At 43.0% G+C, this 20821-nt stretch overlaps 2 pseudogenes across 2 annotated transcripts in view; both read right to left on the reverse strand.

The window, feature by feature from the left end:
- Nucleotides 1-522: 522 nt before the first annotated feature.
- LOC310808832 (polyadenylate-binding protein 1A-like) lies at nucleotides 523-2710 on the reverse strand (annotated as a pseudogene). Its single transcript has 4 exons — nucleotides 1841-2710; nucleotides 1135-1707; nucleotides 807-1034; nucleotides 523-731 (listed from the first exon to the last, which is right to left on the reverse strand). The product of its transcript is annotated as a polyadenylate-binding protein 1A-like (transcript).
- A 9232-nt stretch (nucleotides 2711-11942) lies between these two features.
- LOC310808833 (cytochrome P450 3A19-like) overlaps nucleotides 11943-20821 on the reverse strand; it is a 98128-nt pseudogene continuing 89249 nt past the window's right edge. The window contains exon 5 of the transcript in view: nucleotides 11943-12305. The product of the transcript in view is annotated as a cytochrome P450 3A19-like (transcript). The remainder of the gene's footprint in view (nucleotides 12306-20821) is intronic.

The raw sequence follows: 20821 nt of genomic DNA on the forward strand, positions 1-20821 counted from the left end.
GCACGCAATAGCATTAGAGTTATCCTTGACTCGATATTGACTTTCACTTCCTGAAAGTCTTGGTCATTAAAACTGGACTTTTGTCCCAAGTCAATCAGTCACCAAGAAACAAAGGAGCTTTGGCGCAATATCCTCACTAATGCATTAACAGTTATGAACATTTATCTAAATACTTTTCACATTATTCTGTGAAGACAAAATCATGACATTGGAATTGATGGAATGTGGCTAGCTGCCATAAAAGTAAAAGTACAACTGTTTAATGATCTAGTTGTTCATTCACATCCACTGTTTCATGCCCAACTGGGATGTGCGTTGTTGGTCTATCTGGTCCAACCAGGGCTTTTACTTTTATCATTGAGGTACAGCTTAACCTTTTCTAGACATCGCTGAGTCAATCATTTTCATTTTGTAATGAAATCATTTTTTAATTTTTCAATATTTTTTCAATGCAAGAATACTTTTATTGGTGAAGTAGGTTTCAAAGTCCGGATATGATTTTTTGTGTTAGCCGCTTGGACCTCAAGCTGGGATGTGGCCAGATTTCTGTGCAGCCTCCTCAGCCCAGTGGGCCTTCAGCACAGCGACAGCTTCATCCACCTTGGAGTGCAGGGACTCTGGAGACTCCAGCATGTGGAGAAGATCACAGTTGTCCATCTCCAGCAGCATGCCGGTGATCTTGGGAGCGATGCTGGGGTGCATGTTGTGGACAGATGGGAAGAGACGCTCACCTGGAGGCAGGGAGAATAAATATCAGTAACAGTAACAGCTAATGGGGATCCATAGAAACAAACAAGCAGACTCACCTATCGTCTGTTTCTGGTCCTCATGGGGAATGGCAGCCAGTATGGAGGCAATCAGAGGCTCCAGGTCCTGGACATGGACAGCAGGCTGCTGCATGAGGACCTGTGGCTGGGGAGCCATGTGCTGCTGGGAGTAGTGTACACCAGCTGTGTACTTGTTCTGGGGCACGACGCGGATCCTGGCTGTAGCTGCATCTGCATTGGCAGGGCGCTGTCTTAAGGCCTGGGTAGCTGAGAGGGAAGATCATCATAATCAAAGGGATATTCATGGCAAATACTGGCATATTGGTATTGTGTCTATGAGCAGCGTTGCTTCACTAAATATACTGACCTATGCGCTGAGAGGTCATCATACGGGCACCTGGGAGAGTGTGGCCTTCATAGCATTGAAGATCTGAGGCCTGGGAGCCGATAGACACATGGTGTTGGGCATGTTTTGGAAGTGTTGAGGTTTCACACTCTGGGTAGCCAATCAAGGAGTGGGTCTCAGCTGAGCCAGCTGGTTGGTGAAGTAAGGGGCAGCACAGTTCTGGGCCTGTGGAATGGCTGCCATGAAGAATCCAGGTGGGGGAGCAACCTGGTAGAGGTTGATGCCTGGTTTGGGAACGGCACAGACGCTGGCCATCCTCTGCATGTGCTGGTTGGTTCTGTGAGCCTGGCGCTCCTCCTTGCGCTTGGCCAGGGCCACATACAGGGGCTTGGTGGCCACGATACGGCCGTTCATCTCAGTCACAGCCTTGGTGGCTGCCTCAGGGGAGGAGAAGCACACAAAGCCAAATCCCTTGCTGCGTCCACCCTCCATCATCACCTTTGCACTGGTGATTGTTCCAAAGTGGGAGAACTCTTTGTGCAGCTGCTCATCATCCAGGCGATCATGCAAGTTCTTCACATACAGATTGACACCCTGCTAGAGAGAAACCCTGTTTAGTGAGATATTTTTCATGTCTCAAATACATCAACAATGTTTACCAAGACTATCAACTTCTTTTTCTTATATAGTCTTTTTTTTTTAAAATCTTTTTTTCTTATACACACACCTGGTATCTGGTCCTGCGGCCCTGCTTCATTTGCTCAAACTGGCGCTTCAGCACAGTCTGGCGCTCTCCTCTCTTCTGGGCGCGGCCCACATAGACCCGCCCCCCATTTATCTCCCGGCCATTCATCTCATCAATGGCCCTCTTGGCATCCTCATGCCTTTGGAAGTTGACAAATCCAAAACCAATGGACTTACCAGTGTCATCAGTCATGACACGGACGCTCAGGGCTGGTCCAAATCTCTCAAACCTCTCCTTAAGGTCATCCATATCCTCTCCAAAGTTTTTGATGTACACGTTAGTGAACTCTCAGACCCTGCATCCAAGTTCAGCCTCTAGTTCTTTGCAAGATTTGAAGTGTCCAATAAACACTTTTCTGTCATTCAATAACGTTCCATTGAGTCTCTTAATAGCTCTCTCAGCAGCCTCCTGTCTATTATACTGCACAAAGCCATAGCCTTTAGAGCCATTCTCATCAGATACTACCTTGCAGGAAAGGATGTCCCCAAACTCAGAGAACCTGTCGTAGAGGTCCTTGCTGTCAAAAGTCTCCACTAAATTCTTAATGAAGATGTTGCCTACCCCACTATTCCTCAGAGAAGGGTCACGCTGAGACCACATGATGCGTATAGGTCTTCCATTGACATCATCAAAGTTCATGGTGTCCAGGGCACGCTCTGTGTCAGCTTGCTGTTGAAAGTTGACATAGGCATACCCAAGAGATTGGTGTGTTATCATGTCCCTGCACACTCTTATAGAGATGATTGGACCACAAGGGCTGAATTTCACATGCAGCATTCCCTCAGTGGTGTCCCTGTGGAGATCTCCTACATACAAGGAGGCCATTGATTGAATGGGCGCACTAGGATTCATGTCTGATGGCCCTTTCAGACAGCAAAAGTTTAAAAAACTGTGAAAAGAACAAATAACATCTACCTATCTTGCTCTACACAGAGGAATTGCAGGTAAATGAATGTCAGGAGTACTGTAGCTGGATTTTAGAACCCCAGCTGCGTGTTCTACATTATGTCATCACATTGTGACATCCTTGACGACTGTATGTGTTGTGTGTAATGTTTTTGAAAAATTCAAACTCCAGTCATTGTTACCTCACAGACCACAGCCAGGGTCCATTTTGTAGCTACGGCCCTGGGTCCAACCATGGTGGCAGGGCCTTCTTTGAAAGTATCATTTCATAGGAAGCTTTGATAGAAGTTGAAACATTTAAAACATAACAACACTATTAATTGAACTAACAGACATTTGTTTGTTGATTCTCTAAACAACTGTTCAACATAGACACATACAGCACATTGTAAAATGTTTAAATAACTTTTTCCTACACTTTGCAAACACTGTATAGACATAGAGCTTCAGATGTAGGATTGACAAACATTCAGATATTTCTTCTAGCTGTTTCCCTTTTTCTTTTACTCTTTTATGGTTTGTAATAATAATAATACATTTATTTATAGAGCACATTTTCGTACAGAGACTGCAACTCAAAGTGCTGTACATAAAAAGTCAGAGAAACAATAGTACAATAGAAGACACAACACCCCCGAACTTTAGACCCTCGCAGAGGACGAGGAAAAACTCCCAAAGAAAAAAAAAAGAAAAAAAAGAAAATGGAAGAAACCTTGGGAGGGGCTACTCAGAGTGGGATCCCCCTACCAGGACGGTCAGGCGTGCAATAGATGTCGAGTTTGGGCAGGCAAAAAGTACAAAATACAAATTGTCATGATGAGTGTGGGACATCCCGATCTGACGTGACATCACAGCAGACAGCAACTCAGTCAGTGCCGCCCTGTGGGAGGGGGGTCTGGTTTAGGGAACTTGTGTAGGGAAGGTGTAGAATGGTGCAGGGTAGAAAGGAAGTGTTGATCACCTCAGGGTCCTTGGCTGGTGCTGGTGATGCTGGCTGGGACCGGGGCTTGATCTGGAGTCGATGGGTTGGGTCGTGGAGTGTGTGCACTGCTGCTCTGGTGGTGTAGGCAAGGGGTTAGTAAGGCAGTGTGTGTGTGAGGGAAGGTGCAGTGAACTTCCCTGTTGGGGCGGGGTGTTGCTCCTCTCCTGGTCCTTGTGCTGGTGCTGGTGTTGGAGTTGTTGGCCAGGGCTTGTGCTGGTACTGGTGCTGGTGGTGTTGCTGGTACTGATACTGATGGTGCTGTTGCTGGCGTTGGAGAGTGTAGATCATCGAGGGTGGGCGATGTGATGTGTGTGAAGGTGTGGGGGGACATGCAGCGTTCGGCCTGTAGAGGGAGCTACAGGACCGTGGCCAGGGTTATGTCGGCGAGGCTCCGTTGCACACCTGTTGCAAATGAAGCCTCGTTGACTAAATGGTTTAAGATGTGTGTGCCTCTGTTTGGCAGGAGAACGGCGACTGGGAAGTCGCCGAGTGTTTTGAGGAGGCTGGAAAGCCAACGAACTGACTTTATGAATAAACGGGACCTTTCCCACTGCGTCTGCCTCTGTGTATCACGGACATTGTTACAGAAGGCAAGTTTAAATTAGTGTGTTTTGTTTCTTAAAGGTGTTAAGAGTTTCTACCTCTCTGATATGGCCTGGTAGGGCGTTCCAAAGCTTAGGGGCATAGCAGCTAAAAGCCGCCTCACCGCTTCTCTTACGGTTTGGAGTCACTAAGAGAGAGGCAGTGGAGGATTTAAGGGTTCTATTAGGGACATATTCCTGAATGCAATCACCCAAGTATCTTGGTGCTAAACCTTTCACCATTTTGAAAACCAGAAGAAGAACCTTAAAATCTATTCTAAAGCTCACAGGCAGCCAGTGTAGTGTACGGAGTGCTGGGATAATGTAGTCTCTCTTTTTTGTGTGAGTCAATACCCTTGCAGCCGCATTCTGAACTAACTGTTGGTGTTTAATACTTTTCTGGGGGAGACCAGAGAGAAGGCTATTGCAGTAGTCTACACCAGGGGTTCTCAACCTTTTGCAAGCTGGGCCCCCCTAAAGCTGGTTCATTGTAGTTGGGGCCCCCCCTCCTCCCGGCGCCACCCCCCCCCCCTTCCCGGCGCCACCCCCACTACACCACCTTGCATAGATAGATAGATAGATAGATAGATAGATAGATAGATAGATAGATAGATTTCTAATGTGAGCTTGCAGGCATTATTATTATTATTATTATGAGTAGTGGTAGGCCTATTATCATTACTAGGCTATTGCTATATAATTATATGAGGTTACATGCTTTATTGTTGTTGTTGTTATTATTATTATCATCATCAGTAGGCCTATTATCATTACTAGGCTATTGCTATAATTGGGAATTGGCACCAGACCTCTGATATGAATTCATGCTTTATTATTGTTATTATTACTAGGCCTATTAGTAGGCATATCATCTGCATTTTTTACAGAAGCTTGCAGGTAGGCGATTTTAATGTGAGACCTGAGCCTGCTTTGCCTTGCAAAGATCCTCAATTCTTGGCGCAATGTCTGATAAACATAGCCTCAAATCATCCTCGATTTGTGCACGATTGCGGTATTTCATTTTGAGTGCAGTAATTTTTGAGAATCTTGCCTCACACAAATATGTCGACGCGAAAGGGAGGAGAATCTTCAAGGCGACGTCACAGAGTTGAGGGTATTCCTGCATCAATGCTGCCCAGAATGACGAAAGAGGGCAGGAGGTAAAGAGTTCCTTCAGCCTACTGTCACTCTTCAGCTCAATAAGCTGTTCCTGCATATCAATTGACAGCTCGTTTGCTGTGCACACAAATGGATCTCGAACCCACGCAAAAGAGCGATAATCCTCTTTAAAGTACGTCGCATATTGTTTTCTCATTGCTGACAGGTGCTCAGACGCTGATTGAAATAGAGAGGAGAAATCGTGTGACGTGCCTGCATCAGTGATAAAGTCTGCAAGGCTGGGGAACATGTCGCAGTTCCCTCGACTGATGCGGCCACGCCAGAGGTCAAGTTTTTGTGTGAAGGCGTCCACTCTGTCTGCGAGGAGCAAAATATGAGTTTCGCGGCCTTGCAAAGACAGGTTGAGGCCATTCAAGCGGTCAAATATATCGACCAAATAGGACAGAGACGCAAGCCACATAGTGTCATCCAGATGCTTCGCCAGATCTGATTTGATTTCTGTCAAAAACCACTTCACCTCCTCTCGCAGCTCATACAACTGCTGTAACACCCGCCCCCTGGAGAGCCAGCGAACTTCAGTGTGCAGAAGCAGCTGTTCGTGCCCTGACCCCATCTCCTGGCAGAGGACCCCAAACAAGCGAGAGTTTAGCGGCCGTGATTTGATGAGATTCATCATTTTCACGGATTGGTTCAGCACGGAGTCAAAGAGAACCGGCATTTTTTTAGCAGCTAGTGCTTCGCGATGGACCATGCAATGTGTCCATTTCACAAGTGGAGCTACTTGCTGAACGCGAGCAGCTAGGCCACGCTCACGGCCCGTCATTGCCCGCGCACCATCCGTGCATAGGCCAACGCATCGGTCCCAAGCCAAACCATTTTCATTGATAAATATATCGAGGACATTGAAGATGGCTTCTCCTGTAGTGTGCGACTGAAGAGGCCGGCAAAACAGGACATCCTCCTCAATCGCCTTGTCCCGCAGATACCTGACATAGGTGAGGAGCTGGGCCTGCCCAGCAATATCAGTGGATTCGTCCAGCTGCAGCGCGTAGTAAGGACTCTTTTTTATGAACTCTATCAGTTGCTCTCTGATATCATTATCATGTCTGAAATTCTCCTAGCGACTGTGTCATTGGACAGTGGTACTGTACCGAGTTTGGCTGCTGCACTATCTCCTATCATTATTCTGCACATGTCTTGCGCGGCCGGCAAAATGAGAGTCTCGGCAATTGTATGCGGTTTACCCAGTTTACCTATTCTTTTGGCCACTGCATACGATGCCTCCAAACACTGTTTAGACACAGTGCTGTGCATTGAAATGGTTGCCTGTTGCTGAGGGAGGCCATCAAGCTTTCTTTTAAAATATTCAGCCGGTTTATCCTTAATGCCAGCATGCTTTGTTTCGAGGTGCCTTTTTAGTTTGCATGGCTTCATGCTGTCGTTTGCCAGCACCTCGGCACACACGACACACTGAGGTCTCAGATCAGCCGTGACTGTAAACCCAAACTGCAGGTATGCTTCATCGTACCTTCAAAGCTTTTTTGCAGCTGGTGGTGCGTCGGTTGCCTTGTTGGTCCTCACAAGAAATCTCCCCATTTTTGTTTGGTTTTGAAATAATTTGGATGTGGATTAGTTGTGTTTTCAATAAAGTTTATGCTATGATGTAACGATGTGTGCGTGTGTGTGTGGCTATGTTGAGAGACTAGTATCGGGGGCTAATCAGTCGGGACTTAGGCACGATCTTTAATACAACAGTACACAATAACGATTTTGCAGGCAATGCAGATTTTATTTTAAGACTTAACAATTGTAGTCCTTTGTGAGTGAGTGAGTGGGTGAGTGTGTGTGTGTCTTAGTCGCGTGGGTCGTATAGTTGTGTTGCAACACGGTGAAAACGTTGCTAGCTAGTTAGCTAAGTGCACGCCTAGCAGTTAATTTGGCTATGGCTGAGATGGGGATAATCTTTAAAAAGACTGTTTGTGGGGTTAGTCTTTAAAAAGACTGTTTGGGTTTTGAAGTATAGGCCTAAGTAAATCGATATCGATAACAGATAGACTAGCGAGAGCTGGCACAAGCGAACTTGGCAAGAGACTAGACTAGAGTGAATGGAGCTACGACGCGTGTGCGGACGCTTATATAGTAGCACTTACGTGACGTCGCGTCACAGGCTCAAAATACTACCCCCTGTATTGGTAGATTTGAAATGAAACTGTGTGGTTGATTTGTTTGTGTGTTATAATAGTCCAACCACTTGCATTTCGACATGGGGGGAATCTGTTGCATCTCCTTTGTAGGTCTACTAATAGTCTGTGAGTCCGTGTTTTTTCCCCCTGCCATCCTGTAGCCTACTCGCGCCCCCCCCGGGAGGGTGGATTCCAGATGGAACATCATCTTAGCAGCTGTGAGGGGAGAATAAGGAGCCTATTTTTACTTCAACTTTCCACAGAGCCTGACTGTGTAATAGGAGTGTGTGTGTGTGTGTGTGTGTGTGTGTGTGTGTGTGTGTGTGTGTGTGTGTGTGTGTGTGTGTGTGTGTGTGTAGGAGTGAGTGTGTACATGCATGGGTACGGGACAGACTATTCGTTATCAATCAAGTGTTGTTGCCAGTAGTTCTTGGGGGTTGGTAGGACTATTTTTCAGAGAGTTGTTGACTATGCCAGCTTGCAATATTGAAGAAAACTTTTTGGAGCTCCACTCAAGCAGGTATTTGATCGGTTTAACGCACATGTGTCAAACTCAAGGCCCGCGGGTCGAATATGGCCCGCCACGTCATTTTATGTGGCCCGCGAGAGCTTAAAAAGTACATAATTGTCTTAAAATAAAAGTCTACGCTGCTTTATAGCGTACAGTGACCATGAACTCCATCTCCCACAATGCATGTGAAATTTGCGACCCGCGAAATGACGGGATCCTGCCGCTAGATCGCATATCAGCGTTTGACTAAACCGGTGATGGATATGAAAAAGATCTACAAATAATCCCAAAATGTCCAAGAAGAGAAAAGTCGATGCAGAGGGAAGGCAATTTAATGAAAGGTGGGAAGGCGAATACATGTTTTTGCTTCAAGGAGAAAAACCGATGTCTTCTGTGTTACGAGGCAGTGTCGGTGATGAAGGAGTACACTCATTAGTTGGAGGTATGCCCTCTGTAAGGCTGTCTACAGCTATTTGTTTTTGTTAAATGCCACACATGTGCCACATGTTTTAGCAGCTCACAATTATTTGTTCTACCATAGTTCTGCCCTTCTCAACTGTGACAAAAAAAGTTTTTTAAAAAGTTGATTTGTAATAACTTGTTTAATCATATTTGTCTTTGTTATTCACTTGAAAAGTTTGATCTTTGATTGATGGAGTAATGTGGGTTTCTTAACCTGATAAATTAAAGGGTTTTATGTTATAATAACAGTGCAATGTGCTTACATATATTTTTACATTTATGTAAATGCATGTACAATATTTGTACACTTGAATAAATAATAATCAAATGCAGAGTTATTTGTTACAATATGTTAAGGAGAAGTAACATGTATACAGTCTTACAGTTACAACCGGCCCTTTGAGGGCAACCATGATGCTGATGTTGCCGGGGGTGAAAATGAGTTTGACACCCCTGTTCTAGACTGACAACTATGAACTATGAGCTGTCGAGTGGTAAAGCAATGTTAATTGCAGTTTTGGTGTTTTCCGTGATAACTCCCTGCCTTCTGCGTATCAACTACAGTATTGTTTGTGTTGTAAAGTGGCGGGCGTCTCCTTTCCTTGACTTTATATACAGTACAGAGGGCTGTAGCTTCCGTTTACGGCCACACCACCCTGAACACACCCGATCTCGTCTGATTTCGGAAGCTAAGCAGGGTCGCGCCGGGTTAGTACTTGGATGGGAGACCGCCTGGGAACGGCTCATGACCCCCCCAAGTCCCTATTGCTCAACCTGGGATCGGACGAAAATTGATCAGAAAGAAGGACGCCCCCTGGTGTTCACTGGCCTCAAGTTTTATTTACAGAAATGTCATGTATAAGAATTGATTGAAATCCACTTGGCTGCTGAATGTTGTTTGCATTATTTGCATAGTTTGAGTTGATGTAGATTGATGAGATTGATATATTTAGGTGGAAAAGTGTACATAAAGGGTGTAAGAATGTATTTAATGCACTCTCACTTTGTCTGGAAGACATCTGAGCCATTCACACGACTCATTGTAATGACCACCCAGGGGGTGCAGCCAGCACAATCTAATTAGCAATGCATATTGACACCTCTGAGTCTGGGAGAAGACACAAAGACAACTTCTCTGTTTTATCTGGTTTTAACCTATGTAACTTGATTTCTTTCATTTGGTTTACTTGGTCACATTTAAGGTTATTGGTAACTGTTAAATAAACCACCATTCATATCTCTTTCCTCCGTAGCCCTTCTTAGCCTTACTCATGTGTTATTAGTTGATAAACTACATTCGAGGTCAACCTACTAATCTTATTGGAGTGTTAGAAATTATTTTTATAAAAACTGTTTATTATTGCTATAATAAAAATACATTACTGCAGTGTGCTAAATTTACTAATGTGATGGCCTGTTGATAAATGAGCGATGGATCAAGCATTAGTCCCATAGTACGTTGGATTAATACATGGAGAGGTTGAGCCAGGTCATCAAGAAAGATGTTGCAACACACGCTTACACAAAGAGCTATAGTGGAATAATACCAGGCTAGGGAGGACAGGCTAGGGAGGACATACCAGAGTAGGTATCTTATCTCTTACAGGGTGCTGACTCCGCAGATAGGACAATGGTGTGACCAGCCCGTGAACAACAAGGGATGCCAAGTCTAAACCGCGGTTCCTCCCCAACCAAATAGCCAATCACAATCATTTTGTATACTGTAAATACTTTGTTTGACTGTTTGAATGCATCCATTTTTGGAGGGTTGGTTACAGATTAACAGCTTGCTGACTGTGATTTTCTTCGCCAAAAGTGGTCCTTGTACAAGCCTAGAATTCTGACATATAATTAAATAGCTAAAAGTAAGAAGTAGTTTGTCTTCTCTTCAAATAAAGAACACATTTTCTCACAGGAGTCAGAGTAAATTGTAGTCTATAATACTTGATCACCATTGATGCATTGCTTTGACCAAAAAATACCATAGTGTATTTCCCCTTTATAAGGGGAAACTGATCATACAAACCATACCATTTCTGAATGCTTGCACCTCGTGTTATGATGTGTGACATGAGATATGCCCCACCATCCTACTTACCATGCAGCCCATAATTAATAAACTGGGTGTTGGTAAAAGTATTTTCTTAGAGCTTATACTCTAGGTGTTTGACCTACAATCATTTTTGACATGTCCCACCCTCCTCTTTTTTTCTGAAACCCAAGCATACAGAGATTCCAAAATAGTTTAAATACTTTCATAATACTTTTATTTATATTTTTACTTAAAAATGTTATTCACAAATTACCAAATAGTATTACAGTTTTATTCTTTAACTAGAATGTGTTTCGTCCCAACGAACTGCGAGAGTGTGGTTGCTAAAATGCCGCAGATGGTCACCAACAGTTACTGAATAAGACATGAGAACAGTGCATTTTGTGAAACGAAAATGCATTCAAAATTTACAAAGAACCCAATGTAAAGGTTTCAACATGCACATTTTTCCATTTACTACATATGCACTCAGATTCCATTTATGGGGCACAGATATATTATTTTTATGACACACAAACACAAGTAGGCAGACCTGTTTAGTTGAAAGCCCACTCACCACGTCAAGGTACAGGCCATGAGTGAGATGACGAGAGACAAACATTTACAAACATTTGTAAACATTTAGTTAAACATGGAGCTGACAAAGACATACAAACATCACAAGGACATGCACACAAAAACATTAATAATTGAGAACACATAAGATACAAATTCACAATAGCTTTGTACAGGCCAAAGCCCAATAAAGAACTACAAGATTATCCAAAGACACAGGTCACCAAGCAACAAATGCTCAAGCCATTCCTCTCTGTTACATTTTTTGTGTGTGTTTTTTTGGCAAACTTTTGTTAAACATGAAGCGGACAAAGACATACAAACATCACAAAGACATGAAGCTGACAAAGACATACAAACAGCACGAGGACACGCATGACAAAAACACAGGTTAATTGAACATAAACTAACAATAAAGGGTATGTAAATTAATTGTGTTAGATTGAAACAGAGGTTAGATTGGACCGGATATTGGACATAGACCAGAACATGTTTGTATAAAAAAGATACTACAAAGTGCATTTTTAACTACAATATAAATAATAAAAAAAGACAAGAACATTCTTTAATTAAACTACAAAGTGCATTTTAACTACAATATAAATAAATAGGCTGACTGTATTGCTCTACTTGCTAAAACACTTTGAAACACTTTGACTCAAACAAACAAACAAAAACAAGCTTTTTTTCTCTTTCTTTCTCTCTCTTAAAGATGGCATAGGAGAAGTGGCATCACACAGGTAAGTCACAGGTATTTTTAAATAGTTTTTCCTCTTTTCTAACTCGGCATGCTTCATCCACCACACTTTTGAAGTGTTCAAAACTATCGTACACAACATCTTCAAAACCAGAGGTAGTGGATTTTCTAGTTGCCGGGCAATAGGAGAAGATTTTCTGGAAGCTTCCAGCTGCTTTGTCTTTGGAGGGTGTGTACCTCTTACGCTGCCCACCACACTGAGGCACTTGGCAAGCCCCACATGGCCGCAAGGACTTATTAGGCATGTATGGCTTGGTTGTTGGTGCAGGGGGCTGTGCCACAGGTACAAAGCTCTGATTGCATGATGGCCCACGAAATATGATGGAGGGAGCCTGTGGCTGTGCAGGAAGAACCAGGAGTACGGGTGCTGCCGACACAGCGGGTGGTTGTTCCACTGCACAGCAAAGGCCATCAGGTATACCTGAAACACATGACCATTTTGACTGTTATTGGATATGCTTAGAAGTGATGACTAAAGCTGTGAAATAAAATGCATCATTGAAACTACGCTATATCGAAGTGTTTTTTTTTTTTTAAATTACTCACTTGGAATGGCATAATCCCACATCTCTGTGAAGGAATGGCATTGTACAGGTGTGCGTGCAACCCCTCCAAAGAGTTACTGCCTCGCCGGCACCTGTGCTTGTTCAGCCGAACGCCATTCAGCACCACCACCTTCACAGAAACATACAGCTGTATGCCAGGGGGATCCTGTAAAGCACAACGAATTGCAAGTTCCTTATTTATTCTGGTGTCCTTTGAAATGTTGCCATACAAGTTTGAATGGTTTTATAATGACACAAGATGACTGCAAAGACATTAACCCACCTGCATGCAACTGAGATGCTTGCTTACAGTTGCCCAGTGAGCATCAACTGCCTCTGTCGACTTGAACAGGTGGATTCCGTCAATGTCAAGGCCTGCTGGTCCCCTGAACTCGGCAATGATGGACTCAATCACCAAAGCGGTCTCCTGTAACATGTATATTCTCAGCTTTGAGTGTTGTCACAACTAGAATGAGTGTAACACAACTGATGGACGGAGTAGGTTTTACCAATAACAAAACTGGCTTTATTTTCCCATATGGTGCAATTATCAAACAAACAAATGCACAAAACGTCTGCACCAAATCCAAATGACAAAGACAAAAGATAGCAAAGGCAAAACAAAGGAAACAGCATGACACGCCAATGCTGGGCCAAGACCAGCGGCGTAGGCAGTGTCTGCTGCAGGTAGAGTCTGCCGAAGGAGGAGGAGGAGCCAGAGCTTTTAAACAGTCAGGTGAACCTGCGCGCCGGGTGCACCCAATTAAGGCTTGTCACCTCCAATCAGGCAAACTGCACACCTGGAACACTCACAGAAACAACGAGGACAAACAGAGGGTTAAATATGGTGAAGGGAAAGGCACAGGCCAGCGGGCCGTCACAGTGTTAAATCAGTCGTTACTCCTAATGATCTTACATTTATTTTCAAAACTAGATCTGAGTGACACCTTAGTCCAGTACAGTTGAATCCATATTGACAAATAAGCAAGTATGTTTGCTTCTTATTCATGAAATTCATACATGGATCAATATCACACTTACCACAACCCCACAGGTAATGCGCCTGACATACGACCTGACCTGGTGAGGCTTGAGGAAGGCCATCATCTCCTCGTCCGAATACCTGGCGTACAGCTCTTGGTTGCCGCTCCTGACCGCCTGGACTAGGAGCATCATGTCCGCCTTGTTGTAGGCGAGCACCGCACCTGCCAAGGCACTCATGAACACCCCGTACTTGGCGTGGCTCTGTTTGATGACAACAGCATCCCAGCGGTGCAGCCAGGGTCGGATGTCCAGTCTGACCACAGTACCCCTCTGCACCCAGTCACCAAACAGATTCTCCAGGAAGGATGAACCGCTGAAATTATATCAACATTTTGTGTACGTGTGTTACATGTTTTTATAACTGTGTTATCCATGTGTGTCTTGCAAAAAAATTATATGAAGTTAACTGATATGTTAACTGATATCCAAGATATCACTTGGATTATCAATTTCATCATAGGTTTCAATGGAATTGTTATTAAACTTACCGACAGCAGTTGTTGTCTGCATATAAGACTTTTGGCGCAGGAGCATTGGCACGTCGAAACCGGGCAATGAGACCTCTCGCCATGCGCTTGTTCTAAGTGTGTGGGTACACTTTTTATGGGATGTTTGTTCGTTCTCAACTCCGTGTCACCAGACCCGTTAGCTGCTAGCGCTAGCCAGCTAGCCTACTGACAGGTTGTCAATACGTTGTCATTACACATTAACAAGCCAAATCCCGCATATGTCAACGATGGTATGGTCAGTTGCTGATTTCCAGACAATCTTTTATCTTTTGACAAAATCGGCACAGCTTTATACATGCCTAACAAATGTCTAACTAGCGAAGGATGAAGAGGATAAAACTTACCTGAGTAACAGTAACGTCGTACATGAGATTCACCGATAGTGGCCTCCGGAGCCGTATACATTAGATGACGTTTGAAATTCCTCGCTCAATGATTGGTGAGTTGAGCGCTACAAAATATTAAAACATCTTTCAATTCAACAAAAAAACCTGATCAGCTGGTTCATTTAGGAATAGAAAAGACAAAGTCATTGGTGGGTTAGCGCTCAACTTTGCTCAACGGCGCTCAACCATTGGTCGGTTGAGGATCCGGTGCCGTAAGCTTTTCCTCATTTCGACCAGTAGGGTGTACTATTGTATCACCACTGTAGTTATAACAGTGCTGTAGTGTGAACACAGCTCCAGTTTCATATTGCTGTTTTGAACAGTTTATCCAATTTGCTCCAAAACCACCTGCTAAGAATTGGTGACTCACTCAGCCTTCTCTTGATCTAGATTCTAGAGTCTATGGTCACGCACACCACTGCATGTCAGACATGCTTTTAAGGTATATACCCTGTAGATCCCTCAGGTCCTCAGGTACTGGCCTTTTAACTATTCTGAAGATTCCAACAACACCTATCTACTTCGTGTTTCAAATGAATAGCACTGGGCAGAAGTCTGCACAGGGATGCTACAGACACATTAGCACACTGCAAAATACTGTCACCTATCTAACCATCTGTTCCAAAGCAACAGTAATATATACTGTAGGAGTCTGCAGTGCACAGGGGTTACACACTCATCAGTACCCTCTAAAATACTGTCACTATCATATTTCCTGTTCCACATGAATAGTACTATATAGGAGTCTGCAGAGGGGTTACCTTGTTGGGAAACACAGTGTTTATCTCCTGCAGCTTGGTCATGATGTGAGGGTTGGTTGCCAGATTGTAGGCCAGGAAGGACAGAGAGCTACTGGTGGTCTCATAGCCAGCAAAGATGAAAATCATCGCCTGGGACAAGATCTCATGATCGCTCAATCCTATGACGATGGAGAGAGTGGGAGAAATGGGGTGGTAGGTGTGAGAAAGGGACTTATTAGAGTGTTTCCACAGTGTATGTCAGTCTAATCAATGAAATCGATAGCTTCATTTATTAAGCACAAAATGATTTAGACTGAAAGCTATATGGGGGCAGTTTTACCGACTGTGAGGAACAGTGGGCTGAAGATGTCAAACTTGAGCATTTTCTTGATGTTGGTCATAAAGGGGTCAGAGGGGTTGTGGACTGAGTCGATGTCGACACTGAATGAAGTGCTGACGACCACATCCATACTGTATGGTCCAAAGACCCTGGAACACAACCACACAATCTTTGACCACCAGAACCACAACCACAAAATTAAAGGGGGAGTTCACTGAAATTACAAATTCACCTTATCTTCTCGGAGAGAAATACTCACTCTTTTAGTTCAATGGGCTCTTCGTTATCGGACGTCTTCTTCAGATTGCTGACCAAATTACCAGAGTGCTGCTTCATGATCCCGAACATCTGAGTTGGGAAGGATACATGGAAAAACATGATGATTGATACATGGATTAATATGTGCAAAACATAGGTTAATATCATGTTTGAAACAGGAATTATTTTAATATTTATATAGCCTGAGAATATACATTCATACAGGATACATTATGTATATAGTCAAGGAATAAGTGAGTCCAAAGATGAACTATTATTCTATACTCTGTAATCTGACCACTGAACTTATCTAAGATAAGATTAAATATGCTTTATTGTCCCGGATAGAAATTTGTCTTGGACAATTAAAGTTGCTGCTTCACACAACAACAAACAACAATGAATGCACACTATACACATAGTACAAATCACATAAACACACACACACGTCAGAGATGTTAGTCATTCATTTATTTGTGTTGTTGGAATGAATAAAAGAAGGAGAGGAGAGATGGGACTGTACCTCTTTGATCCGCCCACTGGTGAAGGAGGGAGACAGGACACTGCGGATCCGTCTCCATGTATCATCCTCAGCGATAAACACGGCGTCATACAGAGGCCCGTTGAGATAGAAATTCTAGAAAAATAATTATTATTATATACTGCAAGATTAACCTAATATTAATAATGCTATAATAACAAGGATATTATCTATTTAAGAAGCCCTTATGTTTTTTTCCCCATACAACAACTTCAATTTAGCGTATTACCCTCCTGTTACTGAAAAGATGGTAGCATTCCTTGATGAGGATGGTTTAGATCATGGCTGTGTCCATGATACACAGGACGGGCTGACAGCCATCATAGATCCTACAGACCAGCAAAAACAAAGATAGTTAGATACACACTCACCCAACACTTTATTAGGAACACTATACTAATACTGGGTAGAGCCTCCCTTTGCTCTCAAAACAGCCTCAATTCTTTGTGACATTGATTCCTTTGAGATTCTGGTCCATGATGACATGATTGCATCACGCAATTCCTGTACATTTTTCAGGTGCACTTTCAAGATGTGAATCTCCCGTTCTGCCACATCCCAAAGGTGTTCTATTGGATTCAGGTCCGGTGACTGGGAAGGCCACTGAAGAACACTGAACTCATTGTCATGTTCATGAAACCAGTTTAAGACGAGTTTTGCTTTGTGACATGGTGCATTATCATGCTGGAAGTAGCCATTAGAAGGTGGGTAAATTGTGGCCATGAAGGGATGCACATGGTCAGCAACAATACTTAAATAGGCTGTGGCATTCAAGCAAATATACCGTGGATAGAGACAGACAGACCCATCACAGATCCTGCACTCTTAGAAAAAAAGTGCTACCTAGAACCAAAAAGGGTTCTTCTTCCACTGTCCCTTTGAAGAAACCTTTTGGGTTCCATGTAGAACCCTTTCCACAAAAGGTTATACAGTACCGTGCGTAAGTAATGGGACAGTGAAGCATTTTTTCTTCTTTTTGGATTTGAAATAAAAACGTAGAGATTTATTTTTGGAGGCCCGTGATGGGCCTAACCCAAAACTCAAAGAATATCTCGCTGTCCCTCTCCTTAAATATCATTCCCAAAGAAGGACAAGGTGTGAGATACATTACAATAGCAAAGCAATTGACAAATGGTGAAAGCTGAAAAATCTGAAACATAGTCAAAACCTTAGGCTTGCCAAAATCAAGCACTGATGAGCTCAGCAATCGCAAATGGCTGAGGCTTTACTGCAAGATGCAAACCACTAGTTATCCTTAAAAAGGATAGTCAGGTTACAGTTTGCTAAGAAGTACCTAAAAAGCCTGCAGAGGTGTGGAAAAAAGTCTTGTGGACAGATAAGATGAATATTATCAGAGTGATTGCAAGAGGAAAGTTTGGAGAGAAAAGGATCTGCCCAAGGTTTACAGCATACCATCTCATCTGTGAAACATGGTGGAGGGGATGCTATGGTTTGGGCATGTATAGCTGCCACTAGAACTTGCTAACGTATCATAATTGATGATGTTACTGCTGACAGCAGCAGCAGAATGTATTCTGAAGTGTACAGAAATATCTTGTCTGGTCGAGTAAAAGCAATGCTTCCAAATTCATTGGATGGCGCTTCGTCATACAGTAAGACAATGACCCAAAACATACTGCCATTGGAACTAGGGAGATTTTCAGGGCGAAAAAGTGGAAAGTTCTTGACTGGCCATGTCAATCTTTGGATTTAAATCCTATTGAACATGCATTTCATTTTCTGATGGTAAGATTATGGGCAAAAAGACCTAAAAAACTGAAGATGGCTGGCCTGGCAGAATATCACCAGAGAAAATACCCAGCACCTGGTGGGGTCAATGGGTCCCAGACGGTTAGTGCATACAAAGTATTGTCGACCAAATACTAAATATGAGTGCATCATTTCGACCATGTATACCAATACTAGACAAAAGAAAAGAAAAGAATCTAGCAAAAGCAAACTATGTTCTGACAGGGTTTGACTCATCTAATACGACATCAGACCTGGATAGGTTCCTTGATTTCCTCTGAAAGGTGACATAGGCATGAAAACATGTACACAACATCAAGAAGAAACCATTGATTAAAGCCAAATCAATTGACAGAGGCATGGCAGAAAATGTGTGTTGTCTCTTTAAAAGAAATGTTAAAAATCTCTTTGTTTTCCCTGAATGAAACAAAGCACAGGTGTTTAACAGGCCAGCCCCACCCCTGATTACAATGATCCACACATGGAGACAGCCAAAGCAACATAGATCAATAAGACATCCCACATGTCACACCAGAATGTGTGTTGGCAAGAGTGTGCCCTTATAGCCAGGATCCACTCTCTGGTCACATCTCCCTGATGTTGGTTATGAAGAACTTTATCAAACGTTTGGATTTGAAATTAAACAATTACTACAAGGTTAAAGTAGAGATTCTCAGCTTTTATTTGATGGTATTTGTATACACATTCGTTTCACCATTTAGAAATTACCCCACTTTTTATGCATAATCCCCCTATTTCAGTGTACCCAAAAGTAATGGGACAGACTTATCAAATGTCCAAATGAAGCAGTCATGTTTAGTATTTAGTGGACAATCCACTAGTATTTAGTGGACAATAACTGCCTGAAGTCTGCAACCCACTAACCTCACCAGACGCTGGGCATCTTCTTTGGTGATGCTCTGCTAGGCCTGTACTGCAGCCATCTTTAGTTGTTGTTTGTTTTGAGGTCTTTTTGCCTAAATTCTTATCATTAGGGAAATGTAATGCATGTTCAATTGAATTTTAATCTGAAGATTGACTTGGCCAATCAAGATCATTCCACTAGTTGCTATGGCAGTGTTTTGGGTCATTGTTTTATTGTATGGTGTGGCTCCATCCAATGCATTTGGAGGCATTTGCTTGCACTCAAGCAGACAAGATTTTTCTGTGCACTTCAGAATACATTCTGCTGCTGCCGTCAGCAGGTACAATCATCAATTAAGACAAGTTAGCAAGTTCTAATGGCAACTATACATGCCCACACCTAACACCCCCTGCACCATGTTTCACAGATGAGGTGGTATGCTGTAAATCTTGGGCAGATCCTTTTTTCTCCAAACTTTTGTCACTCTAGTCCATGATAATATTCATCTTATCTGTCCACAATACCTTTTACGAGACCTCTGCAGGCTTTTTAGGTACTCTTTTTTAGCAAACTGTGACCATCCTTTTTGATGATAACTAGTGGTTTTTGATGTGTGAGAAAACGTGTTCTTTATTTGAAGAGAAGACAAACTACTTCTTACTTTTAGCTATTTATTTACATGTCAGAATTCTAGGCTTGTACAAGGACCACTTTTGGCGATGAAAATCACAGTCAGCAAGCTGTTAATCTGTAACCAACCCTCCAAAAATGGATGCATTCAAACAGTCAAACAAAGTATTTACAGTATACAAAATGATTGTGATTGGCTATTTGGTTGGGGAGGAACCATGGTTTAGACTTGGCATCCCTTGTTGTTCACGGGCTGATCACACCATTCATCCCAGCTGCGGAGTCAGCACTCTGTAAGAGATAAGACACCTACTCTGGTATGTCCTCCCTAGCCTATCCTCCCTAGCCTGGTACTATTCCACTATAGCTCTTTGTGTAAGCGTGTGTTGCAACATCTTTCTTGATGACCTGGCTTAACCTCTCCATGTATTAATTCAACGTACTATGGGACTAATGCTTGATCCATCGCTCATTTGTCAACAGGCCATCACATTAGTAAATTTAGCACACTGCAGTAATGTATTTTTATTATAGCAATAATAAACTGTTTTTATAAAAATAATTTCTAACAGATGATAAATGTGTCTTCCTCTTAGTTATAAACAAACCAGAATTAAATGCATAGGTCTATGTATGGATGGATGGATGGATGGATGTACTCATTGGAACAGCTGGAAGACTTTCTCTGCATCCCCGAAAAAACACATGTACGCAAGCACACACGCACGCACGCACGCACGCACGCACGCACACACACACACACACACACACACACACACACACACACACACACACACACACACACACAGGCATGTTTAAGATATGCGTAGCCCATGTTTATTAGTTGACTTAGTTGTGGGGTTAGTTTAGATACAGCGCACTATGCAACAAACAGGTACAATATCAGCACACCTCAGCATTGCTACACACACGTGCTACCACAGGGAACTGGTACCCGCATAGTTAGATATGGTGCTGGTCCCACACCAGAGAGAACTGGTATGTTCCAGATCATTATACGAGGTAACTAGCTAGTAAATTATTAATTACTAGAAAGTGCTCAGTAGTCCTAGGGCTACAAACACAAGCTGACCAACCCTCCTGCAAACAGGGTGCTAATATTTCTCAATATTACCTTGTCAAAGCTAGCCAAGGTTCTCAGCTGTCCGGAAACAACAAGTAACTTAGTTAGCCGTCCGTCCCAAGTGCTAGCTGTAGCCTACACATGTGACCTTGCAAGTTCTAAT

This window comes from Argentina silus, assembly GCF_951799395.1.
Source record: "Argentina silus genome assembly, chromosome: 8".
In the NCBI taxonomy this organism is placed as follows: Eukaryota; Metazoa; Chordata; class Actinopteri; order Argentiniformes; family Argentinidae; genus Argentina; species Argentina silus.